We start from the raw sequence: 26,178 nt of genomic DNA on the forward strand, positions 1-26,178 counted from the left end.
TGTTTTTCTCGCAAATAGGTCCCTGGATCTTGTTTCGAGCATGGTTTTCACGTTTTAGCTCAGTTTTAAGCGTTCTTTATGTCCTCGTGATCGTTGTAACGCGTAGAATAGTTCTAGTCCAGTTTTGTGTGCTGTTCTACTATATTGGTGTACTGTTTTCTTATAGTTTGCTATGGTTGTGCATGTGTGTATGTGTGGACTATGCTTGATGATCGTGAGTAGACGCGGAGCCTTTGGACGAGTACCAGGAGCAGCCATCTTCCGAGCAGTTCGAGCAGCAGCCGGGAGAGTACGAGGAAGGCAAATATAACATGAACATCCTATCACTTTTCAATGCAATTTCATACTGATTTTAATACTGTATGCCTATAAGGACTTTCCTAGCCACTTTATATCCTTTATATATATATATCCTTTGGGTTGCATTTTTTTGGTTAGTTGTGCTAGGTTGCTGCGCTATAACACACTTGGTCCTTTTAATTAATTTGATTAATGGTCTTATGCAACTTAATTCTGAGAGTGGCCCTCTGTGCTGTGTGCTTGAGTGGCTCACGTCTCCTTAAAAGATGTTTTTAATAGAAACATGGTTCAGGGGGCCAGCACGGTGCTTAGTGCTTGGTTGGCTACTCTCAATAAGGACCGGTTCATAGAGCGACAACCTGGGATAACCGCGCAACCACAAGACTGGAATGGGACGGTCTTGACTTACTAATTAGGTCATTTTGGTTCGGGAGTAACTTACCTGCGTGGGCAAGAGGGGTGGTAAGCTTCAATGGTCCCTGCTCCTCCGGCTTGGTCTGTGCTGTGTGTCTTGTACCCCCGGAGGTGGGCCCCATCGTTACTGATCCAGAATCCTTAGCGGTTACACCTTACCAACGTTATTCTTTGTAACGGTCTCGTAGTGTGCTTGCTAGCCATCTCACCTAAGGAAGTGTGATGAACAACTAGCGTAGCTCATGACTTGTGGGTAAAGTTGTGCAACCTCTCGAGAGTGTAAAACTGATATATCAGCTGTGCTCACAGTCATGAGCGGCCCAGATCCTCCGTCTGATTAGTGGGGTTATCAACCTTTGATTAGGGAGATTCCCCGGGTGGTTTTGGTTTGGATGGTTCTCAGTAGTTCTTAATTAATACTGATTAATTTCTTATGCAATTTGGGTTCTTGGTAATTCATCCACTTGTAGTAATTAGCTTTAATAAAATTTTGTTAAGACTAAAAGCTAATGCAGTTGAGTCAGCCAGCCTAGAGCCTTATAGTTTGTGTTATACTTGTTGAGTACCACTTTGTACTCACACTTGTCTCTCTACTCTTCTGTTCTATTTTGGATATCTTCGACTGCTGCTCAGTGCCCGGCAACGTGGAGGACTACGTCAGCGGCTTCGACGACTTCTAGGCGTTTGTCTCCCAGTCGACGTCCCTGTGGCGCCCTACTCTTCATGTATTTATTTGACGCTTTCGCATTCCTTGAACTGATCCTTGATTCAGTTGTAATAAAGATATTCATTTTATAATTTATACGCTTTTATTCGTGACATGTGTTGTGATATCTTGATAATCTGTTGTATATATGCGTGACTTGATCCTGGCGCATATATGATTGCTTGATTTATGTTCTTTATAAATCGGGTGTGACATATCCTTAGCTTTTAGAGACTCCTCAAGTCTCTTATTTTCCTTCCTTTCATTGGTAAGGTTCTTTTCAAGAGCTTCGGATTTTTCTCTCTCAAGCCTAAACAATTCTTCTTGTGATTCAAGAGTCTCATCTAGGTCATCTAGTTTCATTATTAGTTTCATCATTCTAGTTGCCGCACTCTTGCCATATTGTTTAATGAGACTAGCAATTTCATCTTCCTCATCTAATTCATCATCCGATGAGTTTGGGGATGTTACCTTTGAGTTCTTTGCCATCAAACACATGATTGGACCTTGATCCTCATCATCGGTGAGATCTTCAAACAAACTTGGTTGATGCGAAGAGGAGGTCTTGAATGCCATAGTTGCAACATCTTCATTGTCAGAATTGCTCTCTTCATTTGAATCCCATTCTTGACCAAGATGAGCTTCACTTGCACACGTTTTGTATCTTGGCTTGTCCCTCTTGGATGAGCTCTCCTTGGTGTCCTTGTTCTTCTTCTTTTCTTCCGGACAATCCGCAATGAAATGCCCAATTTTCTTGCAACCAAAACAAAGCTTGCTTGATCTTCTTCTTGATTCATACTTGTTCTTGCCAAGGTTTCGGAAGTTACTCTTCCTTAGAACCCTTCTAAAGTTCTTGATGAAGAAAGCCATTTGTTCATCATCAAGCTCATCATCTTCATTATCACTAGAGTCATCATCCTTTGAGGATTGGGTAGCCTTTTCCTTGCCCTTCAACTTAGCTTGAAGAGCCAACCCATTGTTCTTTGCCGCTTGCTCTTGGAGGTCGGCCAAATCTTGATTGATCTTGACCCTCTTTAATTGGTCATGGTGAGCTTCTATTCTTCCAAGAACATTCTCAGTTAAACACCCTTTCAGCTCTTATCAAGCTAGGTAGTGTGACATCCCTTGCCATATAGATGGTCAAGAGCTTGTCCACTATCTCACGATCACCCCATTTATCTCCACCAAGTGACTTGATTTGATTGGTGATCTTCTTCATTTGATTGTACATTTCTTTGACGGTTTCATCTTTCTTCATGGAGAAAAGGCTTAGTTCATCTTCTAATATTTTGATTCTTGACTCACGAACTTTTCTTGATCCTTGATGATTCACTTGGCGTGTATCCCAAGCATCCTTGGCAGTGAGAGCATCTTCAATTTTTTCAAATTCTTCGGCACTTACGGAGGAGTGGAGGATGTTCAAAGCTTGGTACTTGCGTTGCAAAATATAAGCTTGAAGTCGTGTAGGAGTTTCATCATCATCCAGAATATCACAACCAACTTCCACAATCTTCCAAAGATCCTTATGAATAGCACTCAAGTAACCAAACATTTTTGTCTTTCATTGATTATAGCCCGTGCCATCAAAGTGAGGTGGCTTTCCCATGTGAATTGAGGCATTATGTTCACTTAGAATTTGAAAGGTGTAGTCATGACACACTCGGTGATAGTTGGCTCTTTTCTTCACTTTTGATGAACTTGAGGATCTTTTCTTGTAATCAGTGTCTGAGTCATCACTTGGCTCGATTACGATCTTGGTGTTGAATTTCCCTTTCTTTATTTGCAGTTTCTTCTTCTTCTTCCATGCCTTCCACTCTTGGAATGACATATCATCATCGGTTGTTTCCAACTTATCTTTTTCTTCTTCATGTTAACTATTCTTCTTCTTGTCCTCAGGCTTTCCCGATGACTTCTCCTTGTCAACTTCATCAGCTGGATCGATAGGAGCCTTTGATGAAGTATCACTCGACATCTTGATTCTCCGAGCGGTTAGGCTTCAAAGATGGAGAACCTTGCTCTGATACTAATTGAAAGGATCTCAAGATGACTAGAGGGGGGTGAATAGGCTAATCTGAAACTTAAAATACTTTAAACACTGTCAGTAACATAGATGTCCGGATACCCCGAGTTTTGTGTCCGGAGTTTCCCGAAATATTGTCCAAAGAGTCCGGGTATGAAACAATGTACACACTAACAAGATATTGATGCTGCAGTTTAGATCGAGTAAATTGAGATAAGCTAGTAGTACCTTAAGAGTGTTTCTTACCGGTTGTCTTGCTCTAGAGACTAGTATAATTGTAGATCAACCTCAAACACTAGAAAGTTAGTCTCACAAGCAAATACCTAATAAAACTAGTAAGAAGCACAAAAGAGAGATAGAATTTATTTCCCGAAGTTCGCTCCCAAAGGAGCTACGTCTCCGTTGAGGAAGGATTCAAGAGACGGTGCTCAAGAACCCCTATGCTCCTCTTCCAAGGGTGAGACCAACGCTCAAACCCAAGGTTACTTACTATGTGTTCCTTCGAGAGGAATGACAATTAAAAACTTCTTGTGGTGCTCACAACTTGCTTGAACACTCACAAGCGACGCCTAGCTGTCTAGGAGCTTGAAGCTCCAAGAGTAATAAACTTGAATCCACCGGCTAGATAAGGGTGTTATGCTCAAGAGATGGAATGGAAGCTTACTAACACAAATCTTTACTCTTGCAACAATATCACTTGAATCCCCAAAGAAAATCACTCAAGAATGAAAGAGTAAAGATTTGTGTTAGTAAGCTTCCATTCCATCTCTTGAGTGACGTCAACTGGGAGACAACGCCTAGAAATCGTCGAGTCCGCTAATGTAGTCCTCCACGTCGCCTGGTACTGAGCAGCAGTCGAAGATATCCCAAATAGAACAGAAGAGTAGAGAAGGCAAGTGTGAGTACACAACTTATACTCAACAAGTATAACACGAGCTATGAGGCTCTAAGGTTAGCTGACTCAACTGCATTAGCTTTTAATCTTGGCAACTCTTATTAAAGCTATTTACTACAAGTGGATGAATTACCCTAACCCAAGTTACATAATAATTAATCAAAATTAATCATGAGACGACTGAAAAGCAAGCCAAACCACCAAAGGTAAACACCCCACTAATCAGACGGAGGATCTGGGCTGCTCATGACTGTGAGCACAGCTGATATATCAATTTTACACTCTCGAGAGGTTGCACTACTTTACCCACAAGTCGTGAGCTACGCTAGTTGTTCATCACACTTCCTTAGGTGAGATGGCTAGCAAGCACACTACGAGACCATTACAAAGGATCACGTTGGTAAGGTGTAACCGCTAAGATTTCTGGATCAGCTACGATGGGGCCCACCTCACGGGGGTACAAGCACACAGCACAGACCAAGCCGGAGGAGCAGGGACCATTGAAGCTTACCACCCCTCTTGCCCACGCAGGTAAGTTACTCCTGAACCAAGATGACCTAATTAGTAAGTCAAGACCGTCCCATTCCAGTCTTGTGGTTGCGCGGTTGTCCCAGGTTGTCACTCTATGAACCGGTCCTTATGGAGAGTGGCCAACCAAGCACTAAGCACCGTGCTGGCCCCCTAAATCATATTTCTAACAAAAACACATTTTAAGGAGACGTGAGCCGCTCAAGCACACAGCACAGAGGGCCACTCTCAGAATTAAGTTGCATATAACCATTAATCAAATTAATTAAAAAGGACCGAGATTGGTGAGAGCGCAGCACCTAGCACAACTAACCAAAATGCAACCCAAGGTATATATATAAAGGATAAAGTGGCTAGGAAATCCTTATAGGCATACAGAATTAAAATGCAATATGAAATTGTATTTAAAAGTGATAGGATATTCATGTTATACTTGCTTCCTCAAGGTTCTCCTGCTGCTGCTCAAATTGCTCTGTAGAAAGGGGCTCCTGATACTCGTCCAAAGGCTCAGCGTCTACTCACGATCGCAACGCCAAAACATGGTCTAGCACATACACATACATACAAACAAGGATAAAAGATAAGAAACAGTACAACATTACATAAAAACAGCACACAAAACTATGATAGAACTATTCTACGCGTTACAACGATCGCGTGAGCGTGAAAACCGCCTAAAACGGAGTTAAGACGTGAAATCTAGGGCTAAAACAGGGTCCAGGGACCTTTCTGCAAGAAAACAGGAAGTTCTAAGGGATTCTGCGCAAAAACCGAGGGTCTAAATGTAATTAAACTATAGACACAGGGGCTAACTTGTTAAAAACCCTAGGGCTGGACGGCGGTTCTATTTCTAAAGAACTCAGGGGCCTAAACGAATAAAATAGGACCTAACTGCAATTACTTTTAAACTAGAGATGGACTGCGGGTTGGTTTTCAAAAAGGGCAGGGGCTCTTTAGCAAGAATACCAGGCTGAAAGCGGTATCTTCTATTCTGGGTCGTTGGATCAAGATCTAGCGGCCGTGGAGATTGGGGGCGCGGGCTGGCGGTGCTGTGACGCCGGCGACGGATTCCGCGGCGGCGCAGCTCGGGGCTCGCCGGAGCTCGATGTTCTCGTCGCTCCGGTGGTCCAACCTTCATGACTTCGAGCCAGGGAGCATCAACGCGGCTCAGGGGATCGACCTAGGGCTACAGCTGGGCCTAGAGGGGCTCGGGCTTTGCGATCCACAGCTCGGGGCGGCTCGGGGCTACGGACATCGCCGGCGAGCGGCGTTCCAGGGGCTAGGGCGGGTCCTGGGCTACGACATCTAGCGCATAAGCTTCGGGGGTTTGATGCGATGCTCACCAGAGGCTCGCGGTGGCCGGAGCTGTAGCGGAAGATGGCTGGCGGCGAGATCCTGCGGCGGAGATGGGTCGGTGTTCGTGGGGAGGGGTGTTGCCGAGGGTCTCTGGGCTCCTGGTCACCGTGGATCGACGCGTGGGGTTCCTGCAAAGGTGCTGCGTGGGTTAACAGAGCCCGCGGTCCACGGGCGGCAAGCAATTGCGGCGGCGCAGTGCTCACCTGCGGGGATCTTCGGGGAAATTCAGACCGAGGAACGGGCCGAGGTCGCGGATGAAAGGCGCTGGAGCTCCTGGGTGATGAGGCGATGCTAACGAGGAAGCTCTCGCGGGCCGTGGTGCGCTGGAGCGGCGTGCCCACGGTGGTGCAGAGAAGGTGTCGCGGCGGAGCAAAGCGGAGGGGCTTTCTAGGGTTTGAGAGCGCCGCGAAGGTTAGGGATAAGAAGCAGGGGGGGTTCGGGGTCGTCAGATAAAGCCCGGCCGGGGGTCTCGTCATGCGGGCCCAGGGGAGAGAAGCTCGCCGGAGATTTTGGGGGCCGTTGCGCATCGGGGAAGAAGGGAGAAGAGGGAAGACGGGGGCGCTAGCAGGTGGGGACGGCCGGTCAGAGGGAGAAGAGGGAGGGAGGGGCGCTCGGGCTGGGGAACAGGGGGGAAGCTGGGCCGGCGTGCTGTTGGGCCGCGCGTGGAGGAGAAGAGAGGAGAGGGGAGCTCAGCTCGGGCTGGGGGAAACTGGGCCAGGCGCGGCCCACGCGGGGAAAGGAGGGGGAAGGGGAGGGCTGGGCCGCGGAGAAAGGGCCGGCCCAAGAGGTCTGGGCTGCTTTCTTTTCTTCTTCTTTTCCTTTCTTTTCCACACTCAAACTATTCAAACACACTATTTGAATTCAATAAATTCAAATTCAAACCCTATAAACTCAACACAAGGAAAACAATGCTCCAGCATGAATGCACAAATATGTTGACCTTATAATAAATTTTATTTTCTTGTGTTATAAAATTACTTTAAATGCAAGATAAATTAGAGAAAGCTATGGAAATTTTATTTGAGCCAAAATAAATTCATTAGATTTGAGGAAGATTACATTAGGGTGTTACAATCCATAACCCGGAATATGAGGGAAACGGTTGCTTCGGAATGATCTTTGGATGTTCCAAGCGTGTGAGTTAGGTTTACCCTTGCAAGGTTTGGAAATTTGATTCAGAATCATCCGTTTCTCGCGGAGATTGAGACTGCTTATTCCTTCTGCCACATAGAGTAATAACAGTAACTATTGTCGGAATAATCTTGATGGATGGTAATCTCTACCTTGCTTGTCTAGAATAGGTGCTTGCCTAGAATGGTTAATGAGACTAGAATCTAAAAGCTAAAATATGAAATTAGATCATACTCTTTGTTGCTTTTCAGGTGAAATTAAATCCAGAACCATTTCAAGCCTTCATGAGTCTAGTTACATGGCTAAGTATACCATGAAACGGTTAAGCCTTGCTGAGTATTAGTATACTTAGTCTTGCTAGTGAACTTTTCAGGTATGACCTTTGAGAACCCCACAGATAGTCCTGCATGGCCAACTTCTGTTCCGTGGAATAGGATCCATCCCCGGCTGGCAGTGACCCTCCTAAATGATGCCATACATCGGGCTAAGTGTGGTGTCAACCTCCGCGATGTGTGTAGTTGCGTGTTAATTTTTCTTCCGCTGTGAACTTGGCAAGCATGCTTAGCTTGTCATTTGAAACACTGTCTGTATAAATTACTCTAAGCTTTGAAACAGCTTTGTAATAATGTTTAACTATCTTGTGGATTAAAAGTTGGTGAGATGTTGTGTGATTGTAAACTCGCCTTTGTGCGAGATAAACCTACTTCGATCCTGTTGAATCGTGGTTGCATCGGGCGGAGACCCAAAAGATCAATGGATTGTTCTGTTTGAAGTGCGTTGAGTTAATATCGGTTGTATAGCGATGACTAGTGCACTTGAGCTGGAATAATTCAGACGGTTCTGCCACAGCTGGTATCAGAGCTGTAGGTTTACTTTACAGCTGCAGCAGCTCCTAAAAATGTTTTCAGGATAAAAACTTGCTTAACAAATGAATTTATGAAGTACGTTGGATTCATTAAGGTTGGTGCTTAGAACGCAAAGCCCTAGGGATTTTTATGGGAGTAATCAGGTGGCTACTAATATATATATATTGTCAGACCCGGGGCCACCGAGCTGGGCACATAACGTAGTTTAAAGAGGTCTAAGAGATTAAGTCCATCTTGTCTCTTATTCTTCTTGTTTATCTCTTATTTATTCCATTTAAATAAGAGATAAGGCTAACCGATACAGGGGGAATCTACTTGAGATATGTTCTGGTACGATCCCTTAGCTGGTATTGGTTATCTTTGTAACCCTGGCCTCTCGGATATATAAGGGAGGTCAGGGACCCCTCTCAAAACAAGATCTCTAGGTCATTCTACACCAAAGGCAATACAAACCACCATACAGGACGTAGGGTGTTATGCATCTTGCGGCCCGAACCTGTCTAAGTTCTGTGTTCCTTGCACCTTCGAGTTCCTGATCTCGGCGTCTCCTCACCCAAAACTTACCACCTTGGGTATATCCCTCGGTGGGCAGCTGGTTAAACACCGACAGTTGGCGCGCCAGGTAGGGGAGCGCGTCGAAGATCCACCGGCGAACTCGATGGCATCTTTCTAGTTCACCAGGTGGTGGATTGCTACCTTCACACATGTGCATCGACGGATCGATTCATCGAGTTCGAGATCGGATCCTTCAGCGAACGGCTACATCGATCTCGACTACTCGGCTCGACTTCACCTTGCGCTGCAACATCGATGCACCGCGGCCGTCGACCTCGACGACCCGGCTCAACTTTGGCTTGTGCCGCAATATCCGCGCGCGGCAGTAACGTGTTCGACTACTTCGACTTCGCGAGGATGATCAGCAGCTCGCCGACGACTACATCAACTACTTGTCTCGACTTGAAAACTAGTTGGAATCGGTTCCGACTAGTCGAGCTTCACCTACAAATCATCGCAGCTTCATCAACGAGCTCCACGGCTTCGTCGACATTCGTCCACGAATCAAGCTAAGTGATTTATACCTTTTCCGACTTGTTCTTCACAAGATCGGCTACCTTTTTAGGTACGCCTCTCGATGGGCATGAAACCCTCGGGGGCTACACCATGATCGATTACTTGTCCGTGTGCGACTCTCGATGGGCATGAAACCCTCCAGGGCTACACTTCGCCGACTATCTTTGCGCACTGCGCATCCTCTTTGTCGCATGACGACTTCTTTGTCTTCTCTTAACGGTTGCTAAAGTACTTGGGTAGCACACGCCTTAATCCGTGAAACCTCGACTCTTCAGTAAGCCTATGCTCCTACACGTGCATGCGGCTAAGCTCCCTACGCTATGGTCTACGGCCATCAGGGATCAGGTGGTTAAACGTAACAGGCTAACTGCCCGGGGAAATTACATGGCCTAGCAAGAACAAGACGCGAAATTTTTACACCGAATAAATTTTGGTGTATTTATATTATTACTGAGTACTACTCGGTATCTTCGCATTATGCTACATAATGTGTGCATTGTCTTTTTTCAGGTCAAGCTTCAGCAACAACCCTCCAGGCAGCGCGGCGTGCCATCGCAGTTTCGCTAGTTCCCAAGCTCGGGGGCTGGGCGATGCGCACTACTCGACATGACTCATTCGGCTTTCCTGGCTTGTAAGCTCGGGGGCTGGACGCCGCAAAACTACTCGAAGACGACTCATATGAAGACTGAGAGTGCAGAAGAAACTCTAAGCCACCGCGCGGTTAAATAAAGCAGCGGGAGGCTTAATTTCACTATGCAGATGCGAAGAGTTTTTCTCAGAATTCCAGAGTAACACCAATGCCACGGTTTTTGGACCCTTATCTCCAATTTTGTTGGATTTGGATTCAAGACTCGGGGGCTGCGGGATATGTAGCATCAACTACTTATTTTTCAAATTTCTTTGAAGGATAAGGAGGATTACATACTAATGGGACCCTCAGCCTGATTCTTCGATTCAACCTAAGGCTCGGGGGCTACTCCATATGGAGTGCGATTTTTAAATCGCGCACCACAACAAAAATTCGGGGTATGAGCACCTCATAGCTTCGATGCGGCCAAGCAAGTACTCGAAGGACTTCAAGGCGAAACATCAGAAGAAGTCGAAGACTGCTTCGAAAAGTACTCGATAAGCCTGCAGTACTCAGCTACGAAGAGCTCAGGGGCTTGTCAGACCTGGGGCCACCGGGCTGGGCACATAATGTAGTTTAAAGAGGTCTAAGAGATTAAATCCGTCTTGTCTCTTATTCATCTTGTTTATCTCTTATTTATTCCGTTTAAATAAGAGATAAGGCTAACCGATACAGGGGAATCTACTTGAGATATGTTCTGGTACGATCCCTTAGCTGGTATTGGTTAGCATCTTTGTAACCCTGGCCTCTTGGATATATAAGGGAGGTCAGGGACCCCTCTCAAAACAAGATCTCTAGGTCATTCTACACAAAAGGCAATACAAACCACCATACAGGACGTAGGGTGTTACGCATCTTGCGGCCCAAACCTGTCTAAGTTCTGTGTTCCTTGCACCTTCGAGTTCCTGATCTCGGCATCTCCTCACCCTAAACTTACCACCTTGGGTATATCCCTCGGTGGGTAGCCGGTTAAACACCGACATATATATATAAAGGGTATAGCTCTAACTTGCAGCACTACTTTCTGTCAAAACTTAAATTCATGCATAACCCAACTTTACTTTCTGTAACGATACCTTCGATGGTAAGGTAAGACGGTAAGCATCCTCAGCCAACTGAGGGAGCTTGGCCTTCCTGTCGGTGATGCGAACCGAACGCTGTTTCTCAAGCAGTAGCCTACTTGAGATGCTGCCAATATATCAACTTAGGTTGAGTATATTGGGAGTATATGGTTCGGCGCAGGGTATGGCGATCACTATTCATACCCCCATTTTAAACGGTACCCCCGTGAATACGTTGTTTCGATAATGTATGTTAACATTGTCTGTACGGCGGTAATGGTACAGATGCTGTTTCTATAGTGAACAGTACTGTTTGGGGACGCTTTCATGTCGTGCTGCCATGAAAGGTTCAGATTATATAAATGTGGTCTTTTGTAGGTACACTAACCACGATTAAGAGGTTAAGATGGATAGCACTTATCAACTAGATATTAGTAGAGATGTATGTGTTATGCCACCGAAATTAACCACATAAGTCCGAAGATGTTCGGCAGTTGTTTTGGTTGTGAGGTCGAATAGTACGTGCATGCATAATCCATAAATAAACAAAATGAGTGCTTGAATGTGTTGTTCTTTTAAGGACAGGTTAAGTGTTGTCTATCTTTAGTATGGTCTTAATAGGATTCTTGTGACAGCCTCAGTTGGATTTTCAGTATTCTTCCAAATCTCACCATCTGAATTCTTGTTTCAGATGGTTGCTCCTTCAAACATCTTCTGGGATCATGTAGGGCATCTCCATACCAATGCCTTGCACTGGGAGAGTTTTCCCCGTCTTTTATTGGAATCACTTAGTCTATTCTTCTACACCGAGCCTCCCCAGTATGATGGAGTGGAGTATAGAGAGGAAGGTGTTCCCCGGTGCAGAGTCAAGATGACTATTCCTCAGCACCCTTTCCATTCTCAGTGGCAGCCCATCGAGGTAGATGTGGTTGGTTGTCGTCTCGTCGACACCATCGAGACTGCAGCTTTGGAGGCCATCCACATCTTCTGCAACCAGCATCCCATGGAAGTTGCAGGGCATCCTATCGGCCTATTCCCAGCAATAGATTCCAGTGATCCTGAGTGGAATTTCAGGATAGCCCATTATGGTCATATGCTGGGAGATTCAGCCAAAGAAACGCTCCATGGTACCATCAGGTTCATGAATGTCCAGCACCACTATCAGATTCTGCTACGCCGTGGTATGGGTCAGTTGATTGGTATAGCTCAAGGCCACTATCGAAATGCTGACCGACAGGTCACTCAGATAGTAGAGTTTCAAGCCTTGGTCACGGAGAAGGAAGAGATTATCGCAGCACAGGATGAGACTATTCTTCACCGGGAGGATCAGATCAATTAGAGTGATGCAATAATCACTCAACGCAACACGATCATTGAGTTCCTCCAGGATCAAATCCACGACCTTATCCTTGAGGTTGATGACGCCCATGCTCACATCGACGAACTCCAGCAGCAGCTAGTACCTCCTGCTGTACCTGTAGTACCTGAAGGTGGAGAAGAAGACCCAGAGGAAATCGAGGGAGTTTCCGATCTCGACTCCGAGCATGGAGACCCAGAACCCAATCCTCAGCCAGATCACTCTTCTTCTGGCAGTCAGTCCTCCGTAGGCGATCTCGACAATTTCTAGTTCACCTAAATCATCGATAGTTCAGATGTAATTAGTGTAGAATGATGTGACATAGATAGTGAGTAGCCTATCTAGACCTAGAGCCACTTGTTGTAGTATATGTGGCATGTCTACATATAGCTTGACCCGTAACAGTCAAACCATCCTGATGTAAGATGTTAAGGACAACCAGTATCTGCGTTGCAATCTAAGCCTTGTGTTCTGCCATCTTGTTCAATATCTTTGCATCTGAAATGAGTTGATTGAACGGATCATGTGAATTACATATCTATTTGGCAACAGTATATCATCTGAAAATAGGAGTAAGAATATGGTTGATAATGGATACCTCCTTTGTTTCAGATGGTTGGAGCCACACGTGGAACCCCGGAAGGTTTCCGGGTAGATCAAGCTAGCGGTTCCCAGCAACCGCCACCAGCCCTGCCAAATCTAGCGGAGGTCATGGCCCGACAGACAGAACTCCTCAACCAGCTAGTGCAGGCTCAGATGGGCCAATTTCATCACCAGCCACGAGGTCGTGATGAACACCCATCGGCTAATTAGCAAGATTTTCTCAGCACCCAGCCTCCATTGTTCCATAAGGCAGACGAGCCCCTTGATGCTGATGCCTGGCTTTGCACTATAGAGTCTAAGTTTGCATTGTTGTCTGCACCATGCTCAGACGAGAACAAGGCCCTCTTCGTAGCCCAACAACTTCGCGGCACTGCCCGCATATGGTGGGACCATTACCATGCCATGCAGCCGGCTAGTCATGTTGTCGCCTGGGATGAATTCCGGACCGCTTTCAGAGCGTACCACATTCCTGAATGACTCATTGAGTGAAAGCTCAATGAATTTCTAAATTTGACTCAGGGAACCCGCACCGTCATGCAATATGCGCAAGTATTCAATCACTTGTGCCAGTACGCGGGTTATCATGCGGACACTGATACCCGTAAGCGAGATCGCTTCCGTCGAGGCCTGAACACCAAGCTTAAGGAACAACTGAATTTGGTAAGGGCTGACAACTTCAATGAATTGGTCAATATGGCCATCACTCAAGAGGACTGCATCTCAGCCCATCGGGCAGAAAAGAAACGGAAGACACTCACTGGACCCTCAACTGCACAACCGCCGAGGTATCGGTTGGTCCAGAACACTATTACCGGAGCCCCGCCTCGAAACACTCTGCTAGGCAGATAGGTAGCCAGGCCACCCTAGCAGGCTTGATTCAATCGACCACCGATACCACCCCAGCAGCAATAGCAGCAAGGCCATGGCCAAGCTTTCCGTCATCCAACCAAGAAAACAACAACTATCGTTGTTTCAACTGCAGCAGCCCGTCCCATTTCATTAAGGATTGCCCCCAACCCCAAAGATCTTTCCAAGGGCAGACCTCCAACCCGAACAACAAGGATAAGGGCAAGAAGCAGATGGTACAAATCCGCCAGGGGAGGGTAAATTTCACAACTCTCTCCGAACTCCCCGAGGGTGCGCCAATAATGATGGGTACTTTTTCTATCAACCATCAACCCGTGATTATACTTTTTGATTCTGGTGCCACCCATAGTTTTATCAGTTCAAAATGTTCATAAAACTAAGTTTGTAGAAGTGTGCCAATTCAGATGGGTAGAAATCTGGTGAGAACAGATTTACTGTAATTGGACCTAGAAGGAATGGATGTCCTCAAACCAAGTTTGTAGAAGTGTGCCAATTCAGATGGGTAGAAATCTAGTGAGAACAGATTTACTGTTATTGGACCTAGAAGGAATGGATGTCCTCCTAGGCATGGATTGGATGACTAGGCACCGAGTGTCATTGGATATCCCTTCTCGAGCCATGGAGATAGATTCACCCGACCATGAGCCTACTATTCTCTATCTTCCATGACGGGAGTACAACAATTCTTGTGCCTATGCTATAGAAGGGATCAAGTTAAAGGACATCCCTATTGTCTGCGAATATCTAGAAGTCTTTCCAGATGATTTGCCTGGAATACCCCCGGACCGGGATATTTAATTTGTCATAGAACTCCAACCCGGCACAGCCCCCATATCTAAGAGCCCTATCGTATGCCACCCAATGAACTGGCCGAGTTAAAAATCCAACTCTAGGACCTCCTTGATAAGGGTTTCATTCGTCCAATTGCTTCACCATGGAGTTGTCCAGCCCTATTCATGAAGAAGAAGGACAATAGCTTAAGGCTATGTGTAGATTATCGTCCTCTCAATGCGGTAACCATCAAAAACAAGTATCCTCAGCCCCTTATTGACATTCTATTCGATCAGTTAGCCGAAGCCAAGGTATTCTCTAAGATTGATCTTCGTTCCGGCTATCATCAAATCAAAATCAGGCCAAGTGACATTTCAAAAACAGCCTTTTCTACCAGATATGGACTTTACGAATATCTGGTCATGTCGTTTGGTCTTACCAATGCTCCAGCATATTTCATGTATCTCATGAACTCTGTCTTCATGCAAGAACTCGACAAATTTATTGTGGTCTTCATTGATGACATTTTAATCTACTCTAAAAATCCGGAAGATCATGCCAAACATCTCCACGCTGTTCTTCAAAAATTAAGAGACCACCACTTGTACGCCAAATTCTCCAAGTGCGAATTCTGGCTGGATACCGTTAAGTTTCTGGGACATACCATCTCTAGTGATGGTATATCCGTTGATCCCAGTAAAGTCCAAGAAGTGATGGACTTGAAACCTCCTACGTCAGTCCACCAGATTCGCAGTTTTCTTGGTCTAGCTAGCTATTATCATCGTTTCATTCCTGACTTCTCAAGAATAGCCAAACCTATGACCGAACTGCTAAAGAAAGGAGTTAAATTCTCCTGGGATCAGAAATGTGAAGATGCATTTCATACCCTCAGAGCACATTTCACTACTGCCCCAGTTCTAGCTCAACCGGATGTTTCAAAACCTTTCGACATCTATTGTAATGCTTCGGGAATCGGACTTGGTTGTGTGCTTATGCAAGACAACTGAGTGATTGCTTATGCATCGCGAGCGCTTAGGACTCATGAACAGAACTATCCTACCCATGATCTTGAACTCGCAGCTGTCATCCATGCACTTAAAATCTGGAGACATCATCTGATAGGTACAAAGTGCCGTATCTATACTGACCACAAAAGCCTCAAGTACATCTTTACACAAGCAGATTTAAATATGAGGTAAAAACGCTGGCTAGAACTTATCAAAGACTATGATCTAGAAGTACACTATCATCCAGGCAAGGCCAACATCGTTGCGGATGCAGTTAGTCGCAAGGCACATTGCTCTCGCTTATCAGTAGAGGCTTTCAATGAGACGCTTTGTTGGGAGATGAGAAAGCTCAATCTTGAGATCATTCCTCAAGGCAGCCTGAATCATCTCTCAATCGAAGCTACACTTTGGGATAACATTGTTCTCGCACAACAGTGTAACAAAGGGGTCAGAATCATTAAGCAGAAGTTGGCCCAAGGAGAAGGAAAGTACAAATGCTTTCGAGTAGATTCCGAAGGGACTCTATGGTTCAACGAACGTATTGTTGTACCTAAGGACCATAAGCTTCGTAAGAAGATATTGGACGAGGCCCACTTGTCTAAATTTTCTATACACCCTGGCAGTACCAAGATGTACCAGGATTTAAAACAGAACTTTTGGTGGACTCGTATGAAATGAGAAATTGCAAAGTATGTCTCGGAGTGTGATATCTGCCAAAGAGTTAAGGCTAGTCATCTAAGGACTGCTGGTATTCTTCAACCTTTACCCATTCCCTCTTGGAAGTGGGAAGATATCAGCATGGATTTTATCGTTGGCTTACCCAACACCTCTCTAAGGCATGACTCCATTTGGGTAATCGTAGATCGATTAACCAAGACCGCCCATTTCCTTCCTGTGCATACTACCTACAACACAAAAAAGTATGCCGAGATCTATCTGGATCAAATCGTTCGTCTTCATGGAGTGCCTAAGACGATCATTTCTGATCGTGGAGCACAATTTATCACTCGGTTCTGGGAGCAACTTCAACATGCTCTTGGAACTAAGTTAATCCGAAGCTTCGCATATCACCCTCTGACAGACGGACAAACTGAAAGGGTAAATCAGGTTCTGGAGGATATGCTTAGAGCCTATGTACTTCAGTATGACAAGAATTGGGACAAATGCTTGTCATTGGCAGAATTTTCTTACAACAACAGCTATCAAACCAATCTCAAGATGGCAACATTTGAAGCATTGTACGGTCACCGTTGCCGAACTCCTTTGAGTTGGTCACAAACTGGCGAACGTAAAATCTTTGGACCCGACCTGGTTATTGAAGCAGAGGAAAAGGTGAAGACTATTCAAAACAATCTAAAGGCAGCCCAATCTCGAAAGAAAAGCTACACTGACATATGAAGGAGACCGTTACAGTTCCAGATTAGAGATTTCGTGTATCTCCGAGTATCTCCTACTCGGGGTATTCAACGGTTCGGCATAAAAGGAAAACTTACCCCTTGATATATCGGACCCTTTGAAATTCTCGAAATCTGTGGACCCGTAGCTTACCATCTTCAACTTCCTCCTCAGTTAGCGGCCATTCATGATATATTCCATATATCTCAACTTAGGAAGTGTGTCAAAGTTCCTACCAAGATCATCGATCCCCAAATCATCGAAATCCAATCTGATCTAACTTATACCGAACGTCCAATCAGAGTGCTAGACACTAAAGAGAGAAGCACTAGAAGAGAAACTGTCAAGATGTTCAAAATTCAGTGGAATCATCATACTGAAGAAGAAGCGACTTGGGAAACTGAATCATATCTTCAAGGAAATTTCCCAGATTTCCTTCAAGCCAATTCCTAAATCTAATCGTCCAATTCAATTCTATTATGGAATCTCGGGACGAGATTCTTTTTAGGAGGGAGGACTGTGACATTCAGGTGCTTAGAATTAAAACACACTAAATGCTAGTAGAAAGTATGTACGTTTGATTTTGTATAGGTGTGCTAACATTTGAATGCAAAGGGAAAAGGGTATTTGTGTAATTTTGTAAAATTTAGGTCCTTTAGTGTTAAATGGGTGAGAATGAGAAGTAAAAATCAAAACATATGAAGGTTGTTGTGCGAAAAGTCAAGAACTTACTTTTAACCCCAAATAGAGGTAAAACTACCCATAGGATGCAAGTGTAGTGTAGAATTTTAAATGGGATTTCCTTAGAGTTTAAAGCTTTGCCAAGTTTTATGTTAGTTTCAAATCCTTAGCTCTTTTGCAACTGAACCTTAAAGCAAAGTTGTAGATCTTGTTGAACTCTACACTTTTGCTTTTGGGCACATTTTCATTTGAGCTATGGTTTGAAAGTTAGCTGGACTTTACAGTGGAGTCCCTGCATTTTTGGAAAATTACGAGTCAGTCCCTTCATCTACCTCCAGCCCCTCTGCTCTGCTCTGTTTTCGCTCTGCCTGATGCCCCTGCCGCCCTCGCCGGCCATGTGCCGAGCCTTAACTGCCCTCGCGCCGCCCCTTTGTGCACCACGTGCTGCTCCTGCACCCCGCCTGCCGCTCACCCGACCGCGCTGGCCTCTCCTCGCCTTGCCACGCCGAGCTGCCATCCGCCCAAAATGCTCTCCACCGCTGCTCGCCGTCATTGCCATCCTGCCAGTGCCACCTCATGCTTCTGGCAGCCTCCACGTGTCGCTTCTCGGCCAGCCGCCGCCCTAGTTCTCCCCGCTGTCTTCTCCCGCACGCGCCATGCTGTCCTCGCCTCTGCCCGAGCTCCGCCCGCGGCCGCCACGCACGCCGCCGGCCGCCAGCACCAGCTCTCGCACACCGTGCGTTCTCTTCAACTTGAAGCGCATCCTGGAGCTCCCAATACATGTCCTCTTACATTCCCGCACCCACATTTTCACTGCCTGCCATTTCCATTCCCGACCACCGCGCCTCACCAGACCTCCTCCGCAGCTTCGGCTCACCGTTGACAGCCGCCACCGCCGCTTCCCATCCCCGATCCAGTGCACAAACAGCATCCCCGTCACCCACTAAAGCTCACCAACCTGCCCAATTTCTCTCTCCTGCACCAGAACGACCGGACCGCTACGCTGGTGAGCTCGAGCTCCCACCGCCGCTCGGCCTCGCCGTTGTCCCGTCGATCCAACGCCTCTTAGCCCCGGCCAAGCACACCATCAGCACCACATCATCGCGTGGAAGCTCCCCGACCACTTCCCCGCCGCTCTCCTGCACTCTGGCCACCGGAACACCGACGACGTCCCTCGGACCTCCGCCGCCCGTCCCTGTTCGCCGTCGATACACCGCCACAGTCCCTCTCTTCCCCGACACCGGCCACCCCCGTGACCGACGTGAGTCCCTGAACCTTTTCCCCCACTTGCCCCTCGCCGCCGGTGAACCCCCTCGCTGGAATTTGACCGGCACCGATCGAGTTTCCTGTGTAGTCCGGCCAAGGACCCAATTGCAACGATTCAAAACTTTCCAGGGGCCTATCTGTGGGAAATCAGCACCCCTCTCTAAATTCAAATCAGCCAACTTGTAAAACCCATAGGAACTTTTAGAAAAATCCAAACATTGCCAAACTAGTTTTGTTGGAATCCTGAAATCTAGTTCTACAACGTTAGTTAATAAAGTTTGGTTTGAAACTAAATACTTTTTGATTTATTTTAAACTTTAGCAAAAGGGTATCTTGTGCATGACTATTGCATGCTAGCTCTTTTTCTTGTGATTTTTGGTGTGTAGTCTATTTAAGGTGAATACAAGCTTGTGTAAAAATTTCAGCACCAGTATTGCACCCTAGTTTCAGCTACTTTAATTTTGTACAAATCAAGCTTAAGAGGATTTAAATTTTATTCAAACATGTTCCTAAGCTTTTCATGCTTAGATCTTTTTACCATATGTTGATATGTTGATAGTTAGTTTCGAATTAATTTTTCAAGAATTTATAACACTGTTTACCTAAGATTTGAATTTAAACCTAACATTTGAACTAAATTCAAATACCCTAGTGTCTATTTTCAGAAAATTATAAAAAATTGATAGTAAGCTTATCCACTAGGAATAAGCTTATCCACCAAAATTCAAGGCCATAGCCTTTATGAATTTCAAATTAAAAATCAAACTTGTTAACCTAATTCAATTAATTCAACTAATTCAAGGCCATAGCCTTTATATTTAACCCTCTTGCTTTATGAGTTTGAGTGTATTAACCTGTTGGATTGCAACTTTATTATGAAATAAAGCTCTTAACTCGAGAACCCATTACGAGCTAGTCCCGGACTATGAACAAGGGTTTTCTGAAGACCTAGTAAACATCGTCGAGAGTCTAACTGAAGCTCCGAACCAAAGTTCGGAAATCTTTGACACTCCTGCCCCCAGCCCCGCTCAAGAAGGCAAGCCCCGGTGCATAACCCAGTATTTTAAATTACTTCACTTATACAGTTTTATCCTTATATATATGCATTAAGTCTAGGAGTTGAAATGGAACCCTAGACGCATGAATCCTAGGAACCTATGTATTGTGCCTAAGTCCTTATCGCATAGATGCTCTGCTAATAGGACCGACAGAAGTCGGGTGATTTCCTCTCACTCGCGCGATATAGGAGTTGAATGTTTACTATCTTACAATCACTATAAGGATCATGGACGGGGTCATGTGCGGTATCATGACTTGGAAGATTACCCCGTCTGTGTTGATAAAAGTTGATAAGGTCGCAGTTGTGGTAGTGGTGGCTAAGCGTTTGAAAGTACTAGCCACATGCCATAAATATGGTACGCGGTAAGCCTAGTACCTGATTAGCCCGGCAAATGGACATGTCTCCACCACTCGATTAATTGGATTATGTTGTACACACGCACCAACGTGTGAGAGTACGTTCTACTTAGTAGACAGGAGTACGATCATGTAGTCGCACTATAGACGTACGTCCTGCACATTGGATGTGCGTACGGTCCTACAGTCGCTTGTGGTGGCCCTGATCCATAACTCGGAATATGAGGGAAACGGTTGCTTCAGAACGATCTTTGGATGTTCCAAGTGTGTGAGTTAGGTTTACCCTTGCAAGGTTTGGAAATTTGATTCAGAATCGTCTGTTTCTCGCGGACATTGAGACTGCTTATTCCTTCTGCCACATAGAGTAATAACAGTAACTATTGTCGGAATAATCTTGATGGATGATAATCTCTACCTTGCTTGTCTAGAATAGGTGTTACCTAGAATGGTTAACGAGACTAGAATCTAAAGGCTAAAATATGAAAGTAGATCATACTCTTTGTTGCTTTTCAGCTAAAATTAAATCCAGAACCATTTCAAGCCTTCATGAGTCTAGTTACATGGCTAAGTATACCATGAAACGGTTAAGCCTTACTAAGTATTAGTATACTCAGTCTTGCTAGTGAACTTTTCAGGTATGACCTTTGAGAACCCCACGGATAGTCCTGCATGGCCAACTTCTGTTCCGTTTGGCTGGTCCGTGGAATGGAATCCGTCCCCGGCTGGCAGTGACCCTCCTTAATGACGCAATACTTCGGGCTGAGTCTGGTGTCAACCTCCGCGACGTGTGTAGTCTCGTGTTAATTTTTCTTCCGCTGTGAACTTGGCAAGCATGCTTAGCTTGTCGTTTGAAACACTGTCTGTAAAAATTACTCTAAGCTTTGAAACAGCTTTGCAATAATGTTTAACTATCTTGTGGATTAAAAATTGGTGAGCTGTTGTATGATTGTAAACTCGCCTTCGTGCGAGGTAAACCTACTTCGATCCTGTTGTACCGTGGTTGCATCGGGCGGAGACCCGACAGACCAATGGATTGTTCCGTTTGAAGTGCGTTGAGTTAGTATCGGCAGTATAGCGATGACTAGCGCACTTGAACCGGAATAATTCAGGCGGTTCTGCCACATTGGGAGTATATGGTTAGGTACAGGGTATGGTGATCGCTGTTCATACCCCCGTTTTATATGGTATCCCCGTGAATACATTTCGAAAGTAATGTATGTTAATATCTTCTGTACGGTGGGAATTGTACAGATGCTGTTTCTATAAGTGAACAGTAATGTTTGGGAATGCTTTCATGACATGCTGGCATGAAAGGTTCATGATATATGTGATTTTCTACAGGTACACTAACCCCGACTCGATAGGTTCTGAATGAATAGGATCTCTCGACTAGCTATTATAGGGAGAGACGTATATATACTATGCTACCGAAATTAATCCCGTAAGTCCAAAAATATTTGGCAATTGTTTTTGGTTGTGAGGACGAGTAGTACGTGCATGCATATTTCATGATTAAACAAAGTGAATGAATTAAATGGCTTGTTGTTTTAAGGATAGCTAGAGTGTTGCTTATCATAAGTGCAGCCTTGAAATGGTCATACAGACAGCCTTAGGGTTTAGTATCTCGGCATCTTTTGTTTCATCCTCAAGATCTATATTATCCATCTGATTTCCAGCCTTTGCTATTACCAGAATCATGGCGGATTTTCCAAAGATCTTTTGGGACCACGAGGGACATGCTCATACCAATGCCTTGCATTGGGAGGGTTTTCCACATCTCTTGTTGGAGTCACTTCAGTTGTTTAGCTACACCGAGCCAATGCAATATGATGGAGTGGAGTATAGTAAAGAGGGTGTTCCTCGGTGCAGAGTGAAGATGACTATTCCCCAGCACCCATCGCGATCCCTGTGGCAGCCCATCGAGATTAATGTGGTTGGTCACTGTCTAGCAGACACTTTTGAAGCTGCAGCTCTTGAAGCCATCAACATTTTCTGTGACCAGCATTCAGATGAAGTTGCCAGGTATCCTATTGGTTTGTTCCCTGCAGCAGATTCTCGTGACCCGGAGTGGACTTTTCGAGTATCACATTTTGGACACTTATTGGGAGATTTGACAGAAGAGACACTATGTGCTACAGTCAGGTTTATGAATGCACAATATCGTCATCAGATACTTCAGCACCACGGTATGAGCCAAATGACCAGTGTAGCCCAAGGTTATCACAGAAATATTAACTGGCAGATTACTCAGATTGAAGAGCTCCAAGCCACAATCACTACTAAAGATGAGGTTATCGCATAGCGGGACGAAACCATCACTCACCGAGAGGATCAGATCATTGAGAGTGATACATTAATAATTCAGCGCAACACTATCATCGAGTTTCTCCAAGAGAAAGTCCATGACCTTATTCTTGAGTTGACGACGCCATCGTCCATATCGATATGCTTCATGAGCAGCCAGTACCTCCCGTCGCACCTGAGGAGTCTGAAAGTGAAGATGAAGAAGAAGACCCGGAAGAGATTGAGGGAGTTTCCGATCTTGATTCCGAACATCGAGATCCCGAACCTAATCCTCAGCCCAATCATTCTTCTTCTAGCAGCTAGTCGTCTATGGGCAACCTCGACGATTTCTAGCCTTTTCCAAATCTTAGACCTTCTAGATGCACTCAGTGTAGTATAGTGTGACATAGAGAGTGAGCAGTCTAGTTTGACCTAAGGGCCACTTGTTGTATTATATGTGGCATGTGTAGGCATGGCTTGATTTGTAGTTAGTAGACTACCGAGATGTAACATAGTAATGACCACTAGTTTATGATCTATAACCTGAGTTTCCTATCCAGTTATCTATTGAGCTAGACCCCCTCAGCCGTCTAGATTCAACAGACCACCAGTGCCTCAGTCTCAACAACAGCAGCAACAGCTTGGATCAAGGCCAAACTTTCCGCAATTCAACCAGGGAAACAACAAGAATCGTTGTTTCAATTGCGGCAGTTCATCGCATTTTATCAAAAATTGCCCTCAACCTAGGAAATCATTCCAAGGGCAGACTTCCAACCCGAGCAGCAAGGACAGAGACAAGAAGCAAACTGTACAAGTCCGCCAAGGGAGGGTGAATTTCACAACTCTCTCCGAACTTACTAAGGGTGCACCAATAATGACGGGTACTTTCACTATACACCATCAACCTGCAGTTATACTTTTTGATTCCGGTGCAACCCATAGCTTTATCAGTCCAACATTTAGAACAAAAGTAGGCTTGGGTTTGTATCATACTAATGGAACATATATGATAGCGACTCCTGGCGGTAAAATTGCTTCAAATCAAATCTGTAGAGATGTGCCAATTCAAATGGGTAGCAACCTGATAAAGACAGATTTAATTTTGCTAAACTTAGAAGGAATGGATATCCTACTAGGTATGGATTGGATGACTAGGCACCAAGTATCATTAGATATCTCTTCCCGAGCGGTTGAGATAAACTCATCTGATTACAAGGCTACTATTCTATATCTTCCACAACGGGAATATATCGATTCTTGCATTTATGCCATAGAAGGGATCAAGCTTAAGGACATCCCTGTCGTATGTGAGTACCCAGATGTTTTTCCGGATGATTTGCCCAGGATGCGTCCTGATAGGGATATTGAGTTTATTATAGAGTTACAACCCGGTACCGCCCCCATCTCTAAAAGACCCTATCGTATGCCACCCAATGAGCTGGCAGAATTAAAAGTTCAACTTCAGGACCTTCTTGGTAAAGGTTTTATTCGTCCAAGTCTTCACCATAGGGATGCCCAGTCTTGTTTGTAAAGAAAAAGGACCATAGCCTCAGACTATGTGTGGACTATCGCCCCCTCAATGCAGTAACCATCAAAAACAAATATCCTCTTCCCCTATTGACATCTTGTTCGATCAATTAGCTAGAGCCAAGGTATTCTCCAAAATTGACCTTCGCTCTGGATATCACCAAATAAAGATTAAGCCCAGCGACATCCCAAAGACAACATTCTCCACCAGATATGGACTTTATGAATATCTGGTTATGTCTTTTGGCTTTACCAACGCCCCAGTATATTTCATGTATCTCATGAACTCTGTCTTTATGCCGGAGCTCGATAAATTTGTTGTAGTATTCATTGACGATATTCTGATCTATTCTAAAAATCTAGAAGATCATGCTAAACATCTTCATATTATTCTTCAGAGATTGCGAGAACACCACTTGTATGCCAAATTCTCCAAATGTGAATTTTGGCTAGATACAGTTAAATTTTTGGATCACACCATCTCTAGTGACGGCATATTTGTTGATCCAAGTAAAGTCCAGGAAGCGATGGATTGGAAGCCTCCTACTTCAGTCCATCAGATCCGTACTTTTCTTGGTCTTGCTGGCTATTACCGTCGTTTCATCCCAGACTTCTCTAAAATAGCCAAGCTAATGACAGAATTGCTGAAGAAAGGAGAAATGTGAAGAGGCATTCCACACTCTAAGAGCACACCTCACTACTGCTCCAGTTTTGCCTCAGCCAGATAATTCCAAACCTTTTGATATCTATTGCGATGCGTCAGGCATCGGACTTGGTTGTGTACTCATGCAAAACAACCGAGTAATTGCTTATGCCTCATGAGCACTCAGGACTCATGAACAGAACTATCCTACCCATGATCTTAAGCTTGCAGCCGTTATCCATGCACTTAAGATCTGGAGACATTATTTTATGGGTACTAAGTGCAACATCTACACTGACCATAAGATCCTCAAGTATATTTTTACACAAGCAGATCTAAATATGAGACAAAGATGTTGGCTAGAGCTTATAAAAGATTATGATCTAGAAGTGCACTATCATCCAGGCAAGGCCAATGTGGTTGTGGATGCACTTAGCCACAAAGTGCATTGCCATTGTTTATCAATAGAAGCCTTCAGTGAAACTCTCTGCTAGAAAATGAGAAAGCTCAATCTTGAGATTATTCCTTGAGGTAGTTTGAATCATATAGCAGTTGAACCCACACTTCAAGATAGTATTATTATAGCACAACTACATAATGAAGGAGTCAAAATCATCAAGCAACAGTTAACCCAGGGAGAAGAAAAGTATAAGTGTTTTCAAGTAGATCACAAAGGAGTTCTATGGTTCAAGGGACGTATAGTTGTACCAAGGGACCATCAGCTTCGTAAGCAGATTTTGGACGAGGCACATCTGTCCAAGTTCTCTATGCACCCTGGTAGTACCAAAATGTATCAGGACCTAAGATAGAACTTTTGGTGGACTCGTATGAAAAGAGAAATTGCAAGATATGTCTCTGAGTGTGATATTTGCCAAAGAGTTAAAGCCAGTCACTTAAAGACTGCTGGTGTTCTTCAACCTTTACTCATTCCTTCTTGGAAGTGGGAAGATATCAGCATGGATTCCTTCTTGCAATGCTAAGAAGTATGCCGAGATCTATCTAGACCAAATCATTCGTCTCCATGGAGTACCTAAAATAATCATCTCTGATCGTGGAGCACAGTTCATTGCCCATTTCTGGGATCAACTCCAACATTCTCTTGGAACCAAATTAATTCGAAGCTCCGCGTATCATCCACAAACAGATGGACAAACGGAAAGGATAAATCAAATCCTAGAGGATATGCTTAGAGCCTATGTAATCCAATATGACAAAAATTGGGACAAATGCTTAGCTTTGGCCAAATTCTCCTACAATAACAGTTATCAGTCGAGTCTTAAAATGGCTCCTTTTGAAGCATTATACGGTCGCCGATGCCAAACTCCTTTGAGTTGATCTCAAACTGGCGAACATAAAATCTTTGGACCCGATCTTGTCACTGAAGCA

The sequence above is a fragment of the Panicum hallii genome, chromosome 1 (genome assembly GCF_002211085.1).
Source record: "Panicum hallii strain FIL2 chromosome 1, PHallii_v3.1, whole genome shotgun sequence".
Lineage (NCBI taxonomy): Eukaryota > Viridiplantae > Streptophyta > Magnoliopsida > Poales > Poaceae > Panicum > Panicum hallii.